The sequence below is a fragment of the Molossus molossus genome, unplaced genomic scaffold (genome assembly GCF_014108415.1).
Source record: "Molossus molossus isolate mMolMol1 unplaced genomic scaffold, mMolMol1.p scaffold_m16_p_2, whole genome shotgun sequence".
Lineage (NCBI taxonomy): Eukaryota > Metazoa > Chordata > Mammalia > Chiroptera > Molossidae > Molossus > Molossus molossus.
The window spans coordinates 11,773,754-11,790,624 of NW_023425355.1; the positions used below are offsets into that span (position 1 = coordinate 11,773,754).

Sequence of the window (16,871 nt, forward strand, 5' to 3'; positions counted from 1 at the left end):
CTTGTTTACTCAACTATCAAAGGGACCTTGTGAGAGGTGGCTTTACTCTCTAAAGGAGGAAATCATGGGACAGTTTGCTTTTGGGTGAAACTACAGTATTTAATATATGTGTGTAGACACATAGGGACAGCTGTAAACACGCTCTCTTTTCCCTCACCCTCCCTTTATCCCTGCCCTTGCACAGAGACAGGGTGATTTAACAGAAAGCAGACTGTCTTCAAAGACAGGAAAGAAATCAACTCATTGACCAATTCATTAGGTATGTCTTTTCATCTCTCCAGCTACTTACACTGTGTCCACACTATTCTGACACAGGCAATTGAAATTAAAAAAAAAAAAAAAGTCTATCAAACTCTTGTTTTATCTGTATAATGTCAAAAAACCTAGTTTGAGTGTCCTGCCCCAAACTCTTGACATACACCCTGAACTGACGGCTTGCATTATCATCTTGTAAACAATGTTTGCTAGATTTCAGCATCGATTCTTGAGACTGGGTTCATATAAACATTTTTAAATTGCTTTTTTTCTTGTCTTTCCAGTTATTTTTCACATGCTGGAAAATCTCATTATAATATGGCTGATTATCTCCAATATTTGACCAGACCAGAGATGAGCCTTTGCTCTGCACCCCCCTTTCCACAGACATGGAAAAGTCTGCTATAAAAGTGAACATGTAAACTGGGTTTTAGTATCACCCCAACAGACCAATATTAAAAATAGTTTTCTTCCACAGAATTTATATCTGGTAAAAGATTTTCCTTTACCTTATACTTGCAATCTAAGCACAGAAAACCACCCACATATACATACCACCTGCTAAGATTACTTCTTGAGGTCTTTTTTTTAAGGCACCAAAAATAGTGGGCTATGGACAAGGGCAGTAGTTTACTGAACTTCAAATGGCACATAATTTCAAAGTGCAGAGAATAAGCTACCAGGGGCCCTGGCTGGTGAGGCTCAGGTGGTTGGACCGTCACTGAAGTGTCACAGGTTTCACTTGGTCAGGGCATGTTTGGGAGGCAACTGATGGATATTTCTCCCCCACTCTCACACCAGAGTTTCTCCTTCTCTTTCTCCCCTTTGTCCTTCCTCTCTCTCTTAAAAAAATCAATAAAATAATAGCTACCTGGGTGAATTCAATGCACAGAGGAATGTTATTTTTCTTAATGTTTTACTATTCAGTCTATCTTTGGAGATGTTGGTAGTATTGTTTAATTAACATCAGTTTTTTAAAAATTTATCTTTATTGATGAAAGTATTATAGATACCCTTCCTTTATCTCCCAATTAACACTCTCCTCCCTGCTACTGTATCCCCTGCCTTCATCACACTGTTGTATGTATCCATTGTTATGCATATATACATATAAATTGATCTTTGGTTGATCTCTTCCACCCCCACCCCCTTTCTCTCTGAGGTTTGTCAATCTGTTTCCTATTTTCATGTCTCTGGACCTATTTTGTTCAATAGTTTATTTTGTTCATTATTTTCCACAAATAAGTGAGATCATGTGGTACTTGTCTTTCTCTAAGTGGTTTATTTCGCTTAGCATAATGCTCTCCAGGTTCCTCCATAGTGTCTCAAAGGGTAAGAGATCTTTCTTTCTTATAGTTGCATAGTATTCCACCGTGTAAATGTACCACAGCTTTTTTATCCACGCATCTACTAATGGGCACAGGCTCTTTTCAGATCTTAGCTATTGTAAATAGCACTGCTATGAACATATAAGTGCATGTATTTTTTTCTGCTTGGTTTTTCAGGTTCTTAGGATATATTCCTAGAAGTGGGATCACTGGGTCAAATGGCAGTTTCATTTTAAACTTTTTGAGGAAACACTATATTGTTTTCTGTAGTGGCTGCATTTCCACCATCAGTGTGCTAGAGTCCCCTTTTCTCCACACCCTAGCCAGCACTTGTTGTTTGATGATTTGTTTATGGCAGGCATTCTGGCAAATGTGAGGTGATACATCATAGTCATTTTAATTTGCATCTCTCTGATGCTTAGTGACACTGAGCATTTTTTTATATGTCTCTTGGCCATCTGTATGTCCTCTTTGGAGAAGTGTCTCTTCACGTCCTCTGCCCATTTTTAATTGGAGTGTTTGTCTTCCTTTTGTTGAGTTGTATGTGTACTCTCTATAATTTGAAAATTAAGCACTTATGCAATGTAACTTTAGCAAATAGGTTCTTCCGTAAAGTGGATTCTCTTTACATTTTTATGCTGGTTTCTTTTGCTGTGCAGAAGCTTTTTAGTTTTATATGGTCCCATTTATTAATTTTGTCCTTTGTTTCTCTTCTCCTAGGTGATGCATCATTGAGAATTCTGTTATGTTTAATATCAGGTTTTGCTGCCTACATTTTTTTTCTAGGATTTTATGGTTTTACAACTTACATTTAAGTCTTTTATTCATTTTTAGTTTATTCTTGGTATAGTGTAATTTGGTGGTCTAGTTTTTGTTTTTTGTTTTTGTTTTGCATGTATATGTTTTCCCAACACCATTTATGGAAGAGATTATCTTTACTCCATTGTATGCTCTTGCCTCCTTTGTCAAATGTTAATTGAGCATAATGTCTTGGGCCAATTTCTGGTTTCTCTGTTCTGTTCCACTGATCTATGTGCATTTCTTGTGCCAGTACCAGACTGCTTTGATTACAATGGCTTTAATATAGTTGGATATTCTGTGTTTTGAGCCCTCCAACTTTGTTTTTCTTTTTCAAGATTGCTATGGCTATTTGGGGTCTGTTTTGGTTCCATATAAACTTTTGAAGTTTTTTCTAAATCTGTGAAATATGCCATTGATATTTTAATAGGAATGGCATTGAATCTATAGATTGTTTTTGGGTAGTATGAGTATTTAATGATGTTCAATCTTCCAATCCATGAACGTGGTATATGCTTCCACTGTTTTATATCTTCCTCTATTTTTTTTTTTTTCAATGTCATGTAGTTTTCTGAGAACAGGTCTTTTACCACCTTGGTTGAGTTTATTTCTTGGTATCTTAATTTTTTTGTTGCAATAGTAAGTGGGATTGTTGTTGTTTTTTCTCTGAGTGTTCATTATTGGTGTATAAAAATGCCACCGATTTCTGGATGTTAATTTTGTATCCTGCTACTTTGCCAAATTCATTGATTAAATCTAGTAGTCTTTTGGTGGAGTCCTTAGAGTTTTCTATATCATAACATCTACGAATAATGACAGTTCCACTTCCTTCTTTCTTATTTGGATGCCTTTTATTTTTTCTTCTTGTCTAATTGCTGTGGCTAAGACTTCCAGTACTATGTTGAAAAAAAGTGGTGAATCAGATATCTCTGTCATGTTCCTGTTCTCAAGAGAAATGTTTTAAGATTTTGCCCATTGAGTATGATGTTGGCTGCAGGTTCTCATATATGACCTTTATTGTGTTAAGGTATGATGGTATGGTCCCTCTATTCTCAGTTTGCTGAGGGTTTTTAATCAAAAATGGGTGTTGGATTTTGTCTAATGCTTTTTCAACATCTGTTGATATGATCATATGGTTTTTATCTTTTATTTTGTTTTGTTGTGTATCACATTTATTGATTTGCAAAAATTGTACCATCCCTGTACCCTAGGAATGAATCCCACTTGGTCTTTGTGAATAGTTTTTAAATATATTGCTGCATCCTATTTGCTAATATTTTGTTGAAGATATTGGCATCTATTTTTAACAGGGATATTGGCCTGTAATTTTCTTTCTTTATAATGTCTTTATCTGGTTTTAGAATTAGAATTATGCTGGCCTCATAAAAAGACTTGGTAGTCTTCCTTCCTCTTGAATGTTTTGGAGTAGTTTGAAGAGAATAGCTGTTAGTTCTTCTCTGAATATTTGGTAAAACTTTCTTATGATGCTCTCTGGACCAGGGATTTTGTTTGTTGGAAGTTTATTAATTACTGCTTCAATTTCCTTAATTGTTATTGGTCTGTTCAGGTTTTCCGACTCTCTCTCATTGAGTTTTGGAAGCTTGTATGATGTTAGGAATTTGTCCATTTCACCTAGGTTGTCCAACTTGTTGGCATATAATTGTTCATAATATTTTCTTACATTCTTTTGTATTTCTGTGATGTCAGTTATTACATCACCTCTTTCGTTTTTTATTTTATTTTTTGGGTCCTCTCTCTTTGTTTCTTCATGAGTCTGACAGCAGTTTTTTGTGTTTGTTTTTTTTTAATTGCCACAGGAGCACATGTATATTCACATGTAGAAAAAGTCATTATCAAGGAAAGTGGTCTGTCTTGAACCTGTGATTGCCTAGAAAGTAGAATAAGATTTGTGAGACCTATTGGCATAATCAAGGACTGTGTTTGTTCAAAACAGTGTACATAGCCACTGTTAAGGGATAAGGATTGACTTGCTCAAAAGTGAAGAGCAATTTTCTATAAATGAATTCCTTTCATCATAGGAAAAGGAGTCACATGTGTTTAACCTAGAATTCTAAATTCTGACCTTTTGGGGTGAGAGTGTTTGAAATTCTAGATGAACATATTTTCTTTATTCACTTTCATTTTTTGTTATATCCTGGGAGAGAAAACCTGAACTTCTCCAGATTTTACATTAACCATGAAACTAAAGTGCTATTTCAAAGTAGCTCTTTATCCACCTTGAGTTCTCCCTCTATCGCTGTCCATCAATGAGTGGGCAGTGTTAGCTCTGCAGATTCTCCCCACTGGCCTCCTTAAGGCAGGTGTAAGAAAATTGTCATGGAATGGATTTCAGGACAAAGGGCCTGCTGCCCACCCTGAGTGCTCCAGTCTCTCATCTACAATGGAAATTCAAATAGTATATTCTCCTCTACTGCTTAGTGTTCTGTTTCTGCACGTCCTGGTATAGTATCTTATGTAGAATTAGAAAGCCAACTAGCTTTGTTTTCAATGAATTGAAAATATGTCTACAAGTGGAGATTTCAAAATTGCTATTCAGAAATAATTTTATTTTCCACAGATTTCTCTTGCACTGCATTTGCACTTTGTACTATATTTATGCGTGCTTTAGAAAACTTGCAAATAAAATAATTTAAAGTAAAGGCAACGATAATATTTTTAATTTATGCACCTAAGTTTCCTTTGTAAAGATCCTTAGGCGCCTTAGAAATAATGTATACACTATACTCTGCAACAAGCAATATGCAAATCACAACAAAAACGACCACTTCAGGCCATATAAAATGACCACACTCAGTCCAGGCAAAAACTCATTAATATCAATAGGAGTTCTGTGCACAATCGAAGGGCAGTATATGCCATGGGTTGCATTCATTGGTGTGTGAGAGTATAAAAGTACATGGGCTCACACTGCAAAGAAATAAAGTCTTATATTTTAAACTCATGTCATATAGGAGGAATAAAGACAAATAGAATGCACACACATTCAATAATATTGGTTAAATTAGTTTTTAGCCTTTTGGAGAAAAACAAATTATTTGGTAAGTGAAAAAGCAGTGATATTTGAAAGTAATTATGTATTTGGGATGTGTAATATTTTAAATTAAAATCGTTGCAAACATCATAGAAAAATCTTAAAAGGATAAATAGTTAATTTTAAAATCACAGTCTTTGGGCTACTCCTAATTATACACAGACACACAACATTATAACACACACTCAGGATTTCTTATTTTAAAAGTAACCATTGAAACTATTCTTAAGCTAATAATAATCACTGTGTGAGAAACTCCCTTATCCCCCACTAACACCACCCACATTTCAGTCTGTATTTTGTGAAAATGACCAAGCTGTTCAGATGAAGGGCGGCAGACTTGATATGTTTTAAATGTATTTAGGTAAAGGGGACTTTGAGGGCAGAGACCCTTAATACTTAAAAGAGAGTAATTTATTTTCTGGCTCACTTTTAACCCTTTTGACAATGAGATATGTGATGAAAATGGTGACTCCTCTTTACTGAAAGCAGTGCAAACTATACTGTCATTACCTTCCGATGGTATGCAAACATTTTTCTTAATTTTCTGAAAAACACATCAAATATCAACCTCCTTAAAATGAAGCATATTATTTACAAGAAACTATTTGTTGCTCTAAACTCTTTGTGCCTGCCCTGACCCTACTGCATGCCTCTGGCTGTCAGAATTGTGTAGGGCCTGCTCAAAGCTCAATGTCAAATTAAAAAGTGACAAGAATGGGGCAGCATAATAATAGCTTAAAGCTATTCTCCACCTTTCCACATACACACATATGAATTTCAAAACCAAGTAATGTTTTAGCTAAAAAAAAATATGTAAAAAATGTTACAATACAAAAAAAGCAACAACATCTGATTTAACAAACATTTATTAACTGCATACTATTTAGAAGACATTGTTGGAGTGGGATGTAAAGAATGTGGAGGAAGGTATGAACTTTGCTTTGAGGAGCTAGTAATGCCTAGTGAAAATAAAAATAAGAGAAATGTACACACTAACTATTAATTAAATGATATTCAGAGAGTGCTGGAGATATGTATTATTGTCAATTTCAATGCCACTACTCTATATTTTTATTGTTAATTTTTATAATACACTTTAATATTCAAAAAAGCATGTATTTATACTAGTTTCATAGTATTGTGCATCTTTGTTAATTCCCAGATAAATGCAATAGTTAATTAACTTATCTGTAAACACACTAAAAATTATAGCATGATTTATTAATTCCTAAAATTGAATTTATCCCTGATGAGCTTGAATTATTCTTGTAGAAAAATTTTTAAAAGGGGATAAAGTGTGGAAAGATAAACACATGGCAAGATTCTAAATCTTGCTTCCTTTCTCTCTTTTGCACATTTTGAAAACTTGGGATAAATATCAGGTAAGATGAGCAAAACAAAATGTTTTCCTACTTTCATCTCTTTCTTCATTAGAAGATTAGTCTATTCCACAGTTCTGCAACTATTAAGTTCGGCTTGAATTTAGAGAAGTGAAATCCTCACTAGCAGATGTTGAGAATCATACTGCAAAACAGCTAGATGCTGTGCAAGTATTTCACTCTCCCTATGGATTTCAATGCACTAGATTTATGACATGGTACAAACAGTAGGCAAAGAAGAGCATGAAATATATATTTCCAGACCCAAAATTCCTGTTGGAAAATTTAAGGGTGTTGTGATTTAAATAAAATAGAAAAACACAAGTTTGGCAATCACTTTCTTTTTGTAATCAAATTGTTCCCAGATAAAAGCCAACCTTATTGAGATTTGTTTGTGTCTTTCTTTTGATTAGCAATAGGTAAAATAATATCTATGAATTCAGAAACCTGTGGGAAAATGGCATTGATACTTAAAGTGTAACTGTTTAGTTTACTTGTTAGGATGATTTTTAGATATTGAAGAAAACTAAATTTCTCACTAAGACTCATTAAGTGTGAAATGCATTCTGTTCTTTTTTTTTTTCTTTTCTTTATATATTTTTTCCTTTTCCAAATGCACTCAACAAAGTGGGACTTGTAGCACTACTTCAAAATGTCCAATTATTTTGGGGGAAATATTTTCCTTAACAATGGTAAAATAAATAAGTAGCGGAATAAGAAAATCATTCTCAATGGACCTATATTTGCAGAATTCAATAAGCAAAAGTAATAAGATGTAGAGACATGATTATCTTAGGGGAAAGGGCTAGAAACACAGTGGACAGTTCATGATTGTACTGTCTTCTTAGATAAGCTTTCTAAGACAGAGTGCCACTGCTGCTTGCCACTTTCTTCAGGGAACAGAGATAAACTTTGGGTAGAGTCACATAAGTGCAATAATAGACAGTGGGCCAATGGGAACCTAATTGACTAAGCAAATGCATTTGAGTTTGTCAAAAAACAACCCAGGTGTATCTATATCAATATCTTAGTTGTGATATTGCATTATAGTTTTGCAAGATGTCATTGGGCGAAACTTGGTAAAGTGTACACCAGTCTTTCTATAGTATTCCCTACAACCTTGTATATATCTAAATTATATCCATAAAAAATTTATTTCAAAAACCAAAGTACAATTTTAACAATGAAAAATAGCTGATATAAATTATTTTCTTGCCATTCAGTACTTCAAGACCCTAAACATTGATCCTTCATTTTTCTGCTTTTTTTTTTTTTTTTTTTAAGGGAAAGGAGATGGTGTTGGGGAGCAGTGTCATAATAAAAACATTCTGCCCTCAGTTCTTCTTAAACTAGAAATAAGCTCCTGTTGCTGGTGCTTATAGAGCTCCCAAACACACTCTGACTCTGGAAACCTGGTGATTTACCTGAAATTATTTCTGGTTTGTTTAATATAGTCTGTTCTTAGCTGAGTTGACTGCTTACAAAACCAGTCTTAGCTCCAACTCAGGGAAAGGCTACACAATTAACTGAATACCCAATGAATACTTCCTCAAAAAACAGATATAGACTTCCTGAGGGGATAGGGTTTTTATGATTCAAGAACAATTCATTAATTCAACAAATATGATGAAAGTCTGGGGGAATGGTAGCGGGGTGGAGGGGGTCAGTACAGGAAAAATCAGGGGACATCTGTAAAACTTTCAACAATAAAGATAAATTAAATATATATATATATATTGAGCACCTGCTATATCCCAGAATTTTATAATCAGTACAGCTTTTGGGTATATATTTTTTGGACTCTTAATTTTGACCTGGTTTGGAAATCCAGGTCTGCAACTTAACTACTTATAAGATATTGAGCAAATTCTTTAACTTCTGTGTTTAATTTTCTCATCTGTAAAATAGGAACGATAATAATTTCATCTAACTAATAGGGTTTCTGTAAAAATTAAAAATATAATCTATGCCAAATGTTTAACTTATTGCCTGACACACAGTAAGTAAGTAATCATTTGATATTGGCTCTTATTGCTTTGCTCACTTCTTCTTTTTTTCTATGTGCTATAGTTATAAAGAACATTGAAATATGGTTGGAATTTATCCAAACAGAATGGAAAGAAAAAAACCTTTTTGGTAATGACTACTGTTGTACTTCACAACATTCACCCGCCCCCCCCCCCCCAAGGCAATACACGTGACAGTTGACATTTATATGAACAACACAGGTGATGGTTTTTCTCAGGGTTAATTTGAATTCCCTGGACATTAATTGTAATGCAGGAGCTTGAGAGTTACAGCATGAAGAGAATCTGAAATGTTCTGATTTAATTTTTTTAAAAGCAAAAAATACACATACTTTGTTCTTAAAACTATCATCAATAGCACATTCTTTGTGACACAACTCACAACACATTAAACACAATAGTATGTTATCACACCAACTTTGAAAATTGTTTATACAGGGATGTCCATAAATTTCTTAAACTAAAGCACAGGCAACAAATAATGGTATCCTCTGGATTTAAGCATTTTAATGACCAATGTGTCCTATTCCCATTAAGAAAAAGAATTCAAAAGTATCTCCACTATAACAATGTAGGAATTTCTTGAAAAGAGTGTTAAATATCTCTTTTGTGTTCAACATCACACTATCTTATTTTCGTACACATTTCTAACTTAAATCCAAAATGGTTTCCCTGAAATTGTGCTACCTTATATACTCTTTATGATGACAGATTTTCAACCGGCGTGCAACAAGAATTTGTAAAACATGCAATACCTGATGATTTAGTCAGGAGCATTGACTCTTTTTCCTTACGTTTCCAAATTTAAAAAAATGACAACAGCCAACACAACAGTAGTTGTCCAGTGGGAATGTCTTTTCTTGAACCATAAATATATAGGTCACATGGTAAAGTTGTATCTTATTGGTCTCGTCGCACAATAAGGTTGTGTCTAATTGGTTAATTTTTGGTACCAGAAATCCTTATTGTATTATACAAGTATTGGCACCTGCATTTATCTTTCTTTTTTTTTAAAGATAGGTAATTATTATTGTTATATTTTTGTAAATCAATAAAAATGATAACTGTTTTTGCCAGATTGGCAAAATATATACTATACTTTTTGGTGTGCTGCAGAATTTTAGTAACTAGTTTGCATGCCATGAGGTGAAAAAGGTTGAAAATCACTGTTCTAGGTGAAAGAAAAATTTTGACCTTTACAGGATTTCTGCAGTTTGGTTCACTATCCATTCTTATTCTTTCTGTTTACAGTCTCAGTGAACTGTAGGATTAAAGCATTATGTGCAGCCAATCAAAATACAGAATATTGAAAAGGTTAAAGTCTGTGTTTATGAGTCTATTAAATTTTCATAGTTTTCACAGACTGTACTAGGCATTAAAACTATTGGGTCTCATTCTGGTATTAAACATTGCAGCAAGAAAGAAATGGACAATCTCCTTCTTAAGGCAAATTTTGTAATGATATTACAAAATGTAGGTATTAATTTGTTCCCATGACAATAACTTTAAGAATAATAGAAAATAGTACAAACTTAGAGTGACAACTTACATTTGATGTTTTGGAGAAAGGTAAGGAACTTGGAAACTCCCATAAATGCGTAACCATGAACCAAGATTTATTTCTAGCTTTTCTAGCCAAAGACTGGTCACCAATGTGATTTTCATTTGTCAGGCTTCATGTGATATTATTTACATGTCTGTTTTACATTTGAAACTTATTGTTATTTGCCTGCCTAACATCTTGAAGCATCTACAGCTTCATAGCATAATTATATGATATAAAAATGCTGTTTTTGTCTGATCCTTAGATCAGATGTTAGTCCGCATAATAAGTAAAGAAAAATATCTTCTGTATATTATTATCACCTAAGCTAACTATATTTAGAATTCCTCCTTTCAGAAAAGCTAAAATATCTCAGTGTAAATGACACAGATTGCTAGATGTCAGCTGCAGCTACACTGACCAAGGTTGAAATATATTAATTAATTTTTTGTTTTGTAAGTGAATTTTATAAAAATTTCCAAATTAAGGCAACTAATCAATGGTTCTCTCTCACATCGACGTTTCTATCTCTGTCTCCCTCTTCCTTCCTCACTCTCTAAAAAAAAAAATCAATAAAAATATATTTTTTAAAATTTCCAAATTATACTACAAATCCTACCAAAAAGAGCAGTAAACACTCCTGTTACAAGTAAGTTTTCTTGTACCAGAGAGGAATAAAGAGACATTTTAGGTTCTCTGGAAATGTGATTTTTATTATATACAGCTAAAGTATATAATACAGTTTGACAATACCCACATTTAAAATTATACCATTTTGAGAATGTTGGTGGAAAAAATTAATTACTAATCACCAAACACAATAAGATCTAGTGAATAACATATAACTTAAGTAGAGAAGTAGAATTCTAATCTGCTTTTAAATGACATACATCATCTTTTTTTTTCTGTTTCCAGAATTTTTAGAGAAAGCAACCACTCAAGTCAATAAAAGTTGGAAAGAAAATAAAAATTAATATAGAACTATCATAATGAGCTAAAAATCCTTGCAAGTCTAGATGCTTCATTCTAATAGAAGAATGTTTAGTATATTTAATGAATGAATAACAATTTTTCTCTGTACTGCAGGCCGACGCTCTAACCGCTGAGCCAAACCGGCCAGGGCATGAATAACAATTTTTATACTAAAGGCCTCTAGCTTCTCCCAAAAAACATTTTAAGGAGGATAAAATTTAACTTAGGCACTTATCTCTGGACTTCTTGCACAGTTACTCTTCCTTTTTTAAATTAATTAATGTTTTTATTACAGATGTTCCTCCTTTTTCCCCTATTGACACCTTCCTCCGCACTCCACCAGCCCTGCTTTCACCTTACTGGGGTCTCTGTCCATTGGTTATGCATATAAGAATATCAGTTCTTTGGTTTATCTCTTCCTGCCCCCTCCCCTTCCTTCTGAGGTTTGTCAGTCTGTTCCCTACTTCCCTGTCTCTGTCTCTGGATCTATTTTTATCATCAGTTTATTTTGTTCATTATATTCCACAAATAAGTGAGATCATGTGATATTTGTTTTTCTCTAATTGGCTTATTTTGCTTAACATGATACTCTCCAGGAAAGGGTGAGAGATCTATGGAAAACAATATGGTATTTCTTCAAAAAAATTAAAAATGGAACTACCATTTGACCCAATGATTCCACTTTTAAGAATATGTCCTAAGGGGAGCCTGAAACGCCAATAAGAAAGAATATATGCACCCCTATGCTCATAGCAGCTCTACTTACAATAGCTAAGAGCTGGAAACAGCCCAAGTGCCCATCAGTAGATGAGTGGATAAAAAAGCTGTGGTATATTTACACAATGGAATACCATGCACAGTTACTCTTGGCTGCCCAAGCACTATAGCACCCTACCAAGTCCTAACTATCACCTAAATGTTTCTTCCTTTCTCCTTCCCACTCCATTGGAAGATTGTGCCCTCATTGAATGTACTCACCACCTTTGGAACAGATGTCCTCTTGGTATTTTTCCCATTAAAAAAAAAAAGATTACTTATATATCTAAGTCCTTGTCCCAGAAGCCCACCCTTTCTTTAATTTAGAATAGTCACAGAAAAGATTCTTATTTTTTCTATTTTAATATCAGATGTTTACCTGAGGGATGTGGCTTTATGTAAGCAACAATGATAGCTACAGCTTATGTTAACACATATTATGTATCATTATACTAAGTACATACTTTAAATGTTTTAGGTCATTTTATTTTCATAATCACCTTAAAATGTAAGTGTTCTTATTTTTATCTTAATTTTAGAAAAGAGGAAGCTTAGGTCAGAAAGATTGTGGAAATTGCCTAAGGTCATATTGCTAATAAGTGTCAGTGAGCTTCAAACTTGGACATCTGGCCCTAGAATCTGTGCTCTTAAGCATTCTATTATATTGTCTTCCTGCAGAAACTGTAAGCAATACAACTTAATTTGGGTTCTCAATTCTTCCTGTTGATTTTTTTCTTTGATTGGTGGCGTTTTCCTCATATATGCAGATTGTATGCATGTGTGTTTCCCATAATAATGTATCTTTAGTTTCCAGGATTGAGAAATGAGGTAATAAATTAAAAATTAGAAAGTTTTAGTGGCTGTGGCTCATGATGAGAGTAAAAGCCTGTAATTTGGAGGTTTCCCAAAGTCTATTTGTGTTATATATTTAATTTAACCAATTTAAAGCTTCCATTTGAATTTTTAAATTTGGAAACTACATTATAACATTTAATAAACCACTTTTGATCTCTATAATAATGATCAAGTAAATACAATATAAGTTTATTATGTTACACAATTATTTTTATTTTATGATCAGATGCTAAAACAACAGTTTCAGTTATCTGTCTTAGATTAAATAGTCACTATCCAATACTGAAGTCAGGGACCGTACCATACCTTATTTCCCCAAAACCTAGAGGCAGGACTTAGTCATTATATAAATATACACACACATAATGAATACACTTAATGGATATTTAATAAGTATACTGAGTAAGTGAACTAGAGCTACTAGTAATGATTACTTACCAAGTAGAAGGTACTGTGCAGCATGATTTAACTATATTATGTCGAATACTTTAACAACCCAAATATGATAGGTATCATTATATTGATTTTATAAATTGGAAAATTGAGGTCTAGAAAGTTTAATCCTTTTGAATCCTTTTGTACAAATTATTAATTGACAGAAGCATCCTCAAACTTATGTTATATTCCAAAGACTATGTACTTCTTATGACATCATTTTGCCAGGATAAGTGAATGAGTAGATGGTCAATTTTTCTCCATTCTGGATGAACACAAATTTTCATCCAGCTTCATGTCTCAGTTCTGAGTTAAATATAGTTCTTAGCACAAAAAAGATTAAGAAAGATAAAAGGAGAATGAAAAATAGAGAGGAAAAATGGCGGCGGAGTGAACGGAAGCTACACAGACCATCTCTCAGAACCAAACTGGAATTACAACTATAACACAGACAAATTGATGGGAAAAAGAAACAGAAAAGCAGCTTGCGAGGACCATATAACGAGGGACACTGACTCCATCCTGGTAGGCTTGCGAAGGCGCGAGACGGGGGCTAGGAGCCCACGGTCGGCAGCTCAGCAGCGGCCTTAGATAGGAGCAGCACCCTTGGGTTACACTCCCAAGCGGCTCCACAGCGCAGAGCCGGGACAAAGGCTAAAAAAGCCACAGCCACTCACCTTGGGCTCTGGCAGAGGGAGGGCAGACTGGACTGGAACTGTGTCGGGATATTCCGGATTTGGAGGGTGCTCAGAGCTTTTGCTAAGTGCAGCCACGCAGGATGGTGGCCATATTGCTCCTTCCCAGGGCTCTGAGGAGAGGCAGCAGCCCCTCCCTCAGAGATCCAACCCCATCCTGTGGGCCATTGAAGTGCTAATTGAAGTTCATTAACAACCAGCATCTGCCCCACCCTCGTGAAATCCCCTTGTGCTGAGCAGGTGAGGGAGTTTTTCAATCAACTGACAACCCAAAACTCATTAAGTAACCTCCACTGCTAGCCTCCAGGCAAAAAGCTAGAGGATAACAGTACCTTTCCTGGGCTGGCAACTTTAACCAGGAAAGTAAGACTTGACAGTGGTGTTTAACGTGGGTCCTCCCTCGCTCATGTAAACCCAGGAGAGGGAGCCACAAAGAGCAGAACATCAACACCCACAGGGAAAACTTGACAGGCTCCAAAGCCCACAGTGATAGCCAAAATGGTGAAACACAGAAACAGAAGCCAAATGAAAGAGCAAGAGACCTCCACCAAAGATGAGATCAATGTGGAGCATTTAGGCATGTTAACAGAGCTAGAATTCAGAGCCATGATCTTGAGGAAGCTGAACAGCATGAATAAGGACATAGAGACACTGAAAATAAGCCAATTGGAAATTAAAAAGATCAAGAAGAGATAAAAAATGACATATCAGAAATGAAAAAGACATTGGAAGGTTTAAAAAGCAGAGTAGATGAAGCTGAGGACCGGATCAGTGAATTAGAAGACAGGGTAGAAAAAATCAACCAATCAGAAAAACAAAAGGAAAAAACTATTAAAAAACAGGAAGACAGCTTAAGAGAACTGTGGGACAACTGGAAACGGAATAATATTCGCATCATAGGAGTCCCCAAAGAAGAAGAAAACGAGCAAGGGATAGAGAATATATTCAAAAAAATAGTGACAGAAAACTTCCCTAATTTGATGAAGGAAGAAGGCATTCAAGTTCAAGAAGCACAGAGAGTCCCAAGTAAGAAAAACCCAAACAGGCCCACACCAAGACACATAGTAATAAAAATGCCACAAATTAAAGACAAAGAGAGAATTCTAAAAGCAGCAAGAGATAAGCAACAGGTCACCTACAAAGGAAACCCCATAAGGCTCTCAGCTGACTTCTCACAAGAAACACTACAGGCCAGAAGGGAATGGAATGAAGTAATCAAAGTCATGAAAAACAAGGATCTGAATCCAAGACTACTCTACCCAGCAAGTCTATCATTCAAAATAGAAGGTCAAATAAAGAGCTTCCCAGACAAAAAAAAGGCTAAGGGAATACATTAGCACCAAACCAGCACTGCAAGAAATGTTAAAAGGACTGCTGTAATAAGCAGTAGAAATGGGAAGAAAAATAGAACCACACTAAACAAAAATGGCAATAAATAAGTACATATCAATAATCACCTTAACTGTAAATGGATTGAATGCTCCCATAAAAAGACACAGAGTAGCTGATTGGATAAGAAAGCATGACTCATCTATATGTTGTTTCCAAGAGACCCACCTCACAACAAAAGACTCACATAGATTGAAAGTGAAGGGATTGGAAAAAAATTTTCCAAGCAAATGGAAAGCAAAAAAAAAGCTGAGGTAGCAATTCTCATATCTGATAAAATAGATTTCAAAATGAAGACCATAACTAGACACAAAGAAGGCCACTACATAATATTGAAAGTATCTATCCAACAGGAAGATATAACGTTGATAAACATATATGCACCCAATATAGGAGCACCAAAATATATTAAAAAACTTCTGGAGGACTTCCAAGGAGAAATCAACAACAATACAATCATAGCAGGGGACTTCAACACCCCATTGACAGCACTGGATAGATCCTCTAGGCAAAAAATTAGCAAGGAAACAGAGACTCTAAATGAAGCACTAGACCAAATGGATTTAATAGATATCTACAGAGAATTACACCCCAAAACTACAGAATACACATTCTTCTCAAGTGCACATGGGACATTCTCAAAGACAGACCACATGATAGGACAAAAACTAAATCTCTACAACTTCAAGAAGACTGAAATCATATCAAGCATCTTCTCAGATCACAATGGCATGAAACTAGAAATCAATTGCAACAAGAACATGCAAAGACATTTCAACACATGGAGGCTAAATAGCATGTTATTAAACAATGAATCGGTCACTGAGGAAATCAAGGAAGAAATTAAGAACTTCCTGAAAACCAATGAAAATGAACACATAACAACACAAAATCTATGGGATGCAGCAAAAGCAGTTCTGAGAGAGAAGTTCATAGCACTACAAGCCTATGTCAAAAAACAAGAAAAATTTCTAATTGACTGTCTACCTCACAACTTAAAGAATTAGAAAGCAAAAAAAAAAAAAAAAAAAAAAGAAATAAAAAAGAAAAGAAAATAAAGAAAACCCCCAAGCAAGTAGAAGGAAGGAAATAGTAAAGATTAGAGCAGAAATAAATGACATAGAGACCAAAAAAAAAAACAATTCAAAGGATCAATGAAACAAAGTCCTGGTTTTTCGAAAAGATAAACAAGATTGATGGACCCTTAGCTAGACTCACCAAGAAACAAAGAGAGAGAATCCAAATACACAAAATCAGAAATGAAAGAGGAGAAGTAACAACCAACACCACGGAAATACAAAAGATCGTTAACAACTACTATGAACAACTATATGGCAACAAATGGACAAATTTCTAAAAACACACAGTCTCCCAAAACTGGACC

General features: G+C 34.7%; 1 pseudogene; it reads left to right on the forward strand.

Annotated features, from left to right (window-relative positions):
- Positions 1 to 16,871, forward strand: part of LOC118636080 — a 141,586-nt pseudogene that overhangs the window by 4,691 nt on the left and 120,024 nt on the right.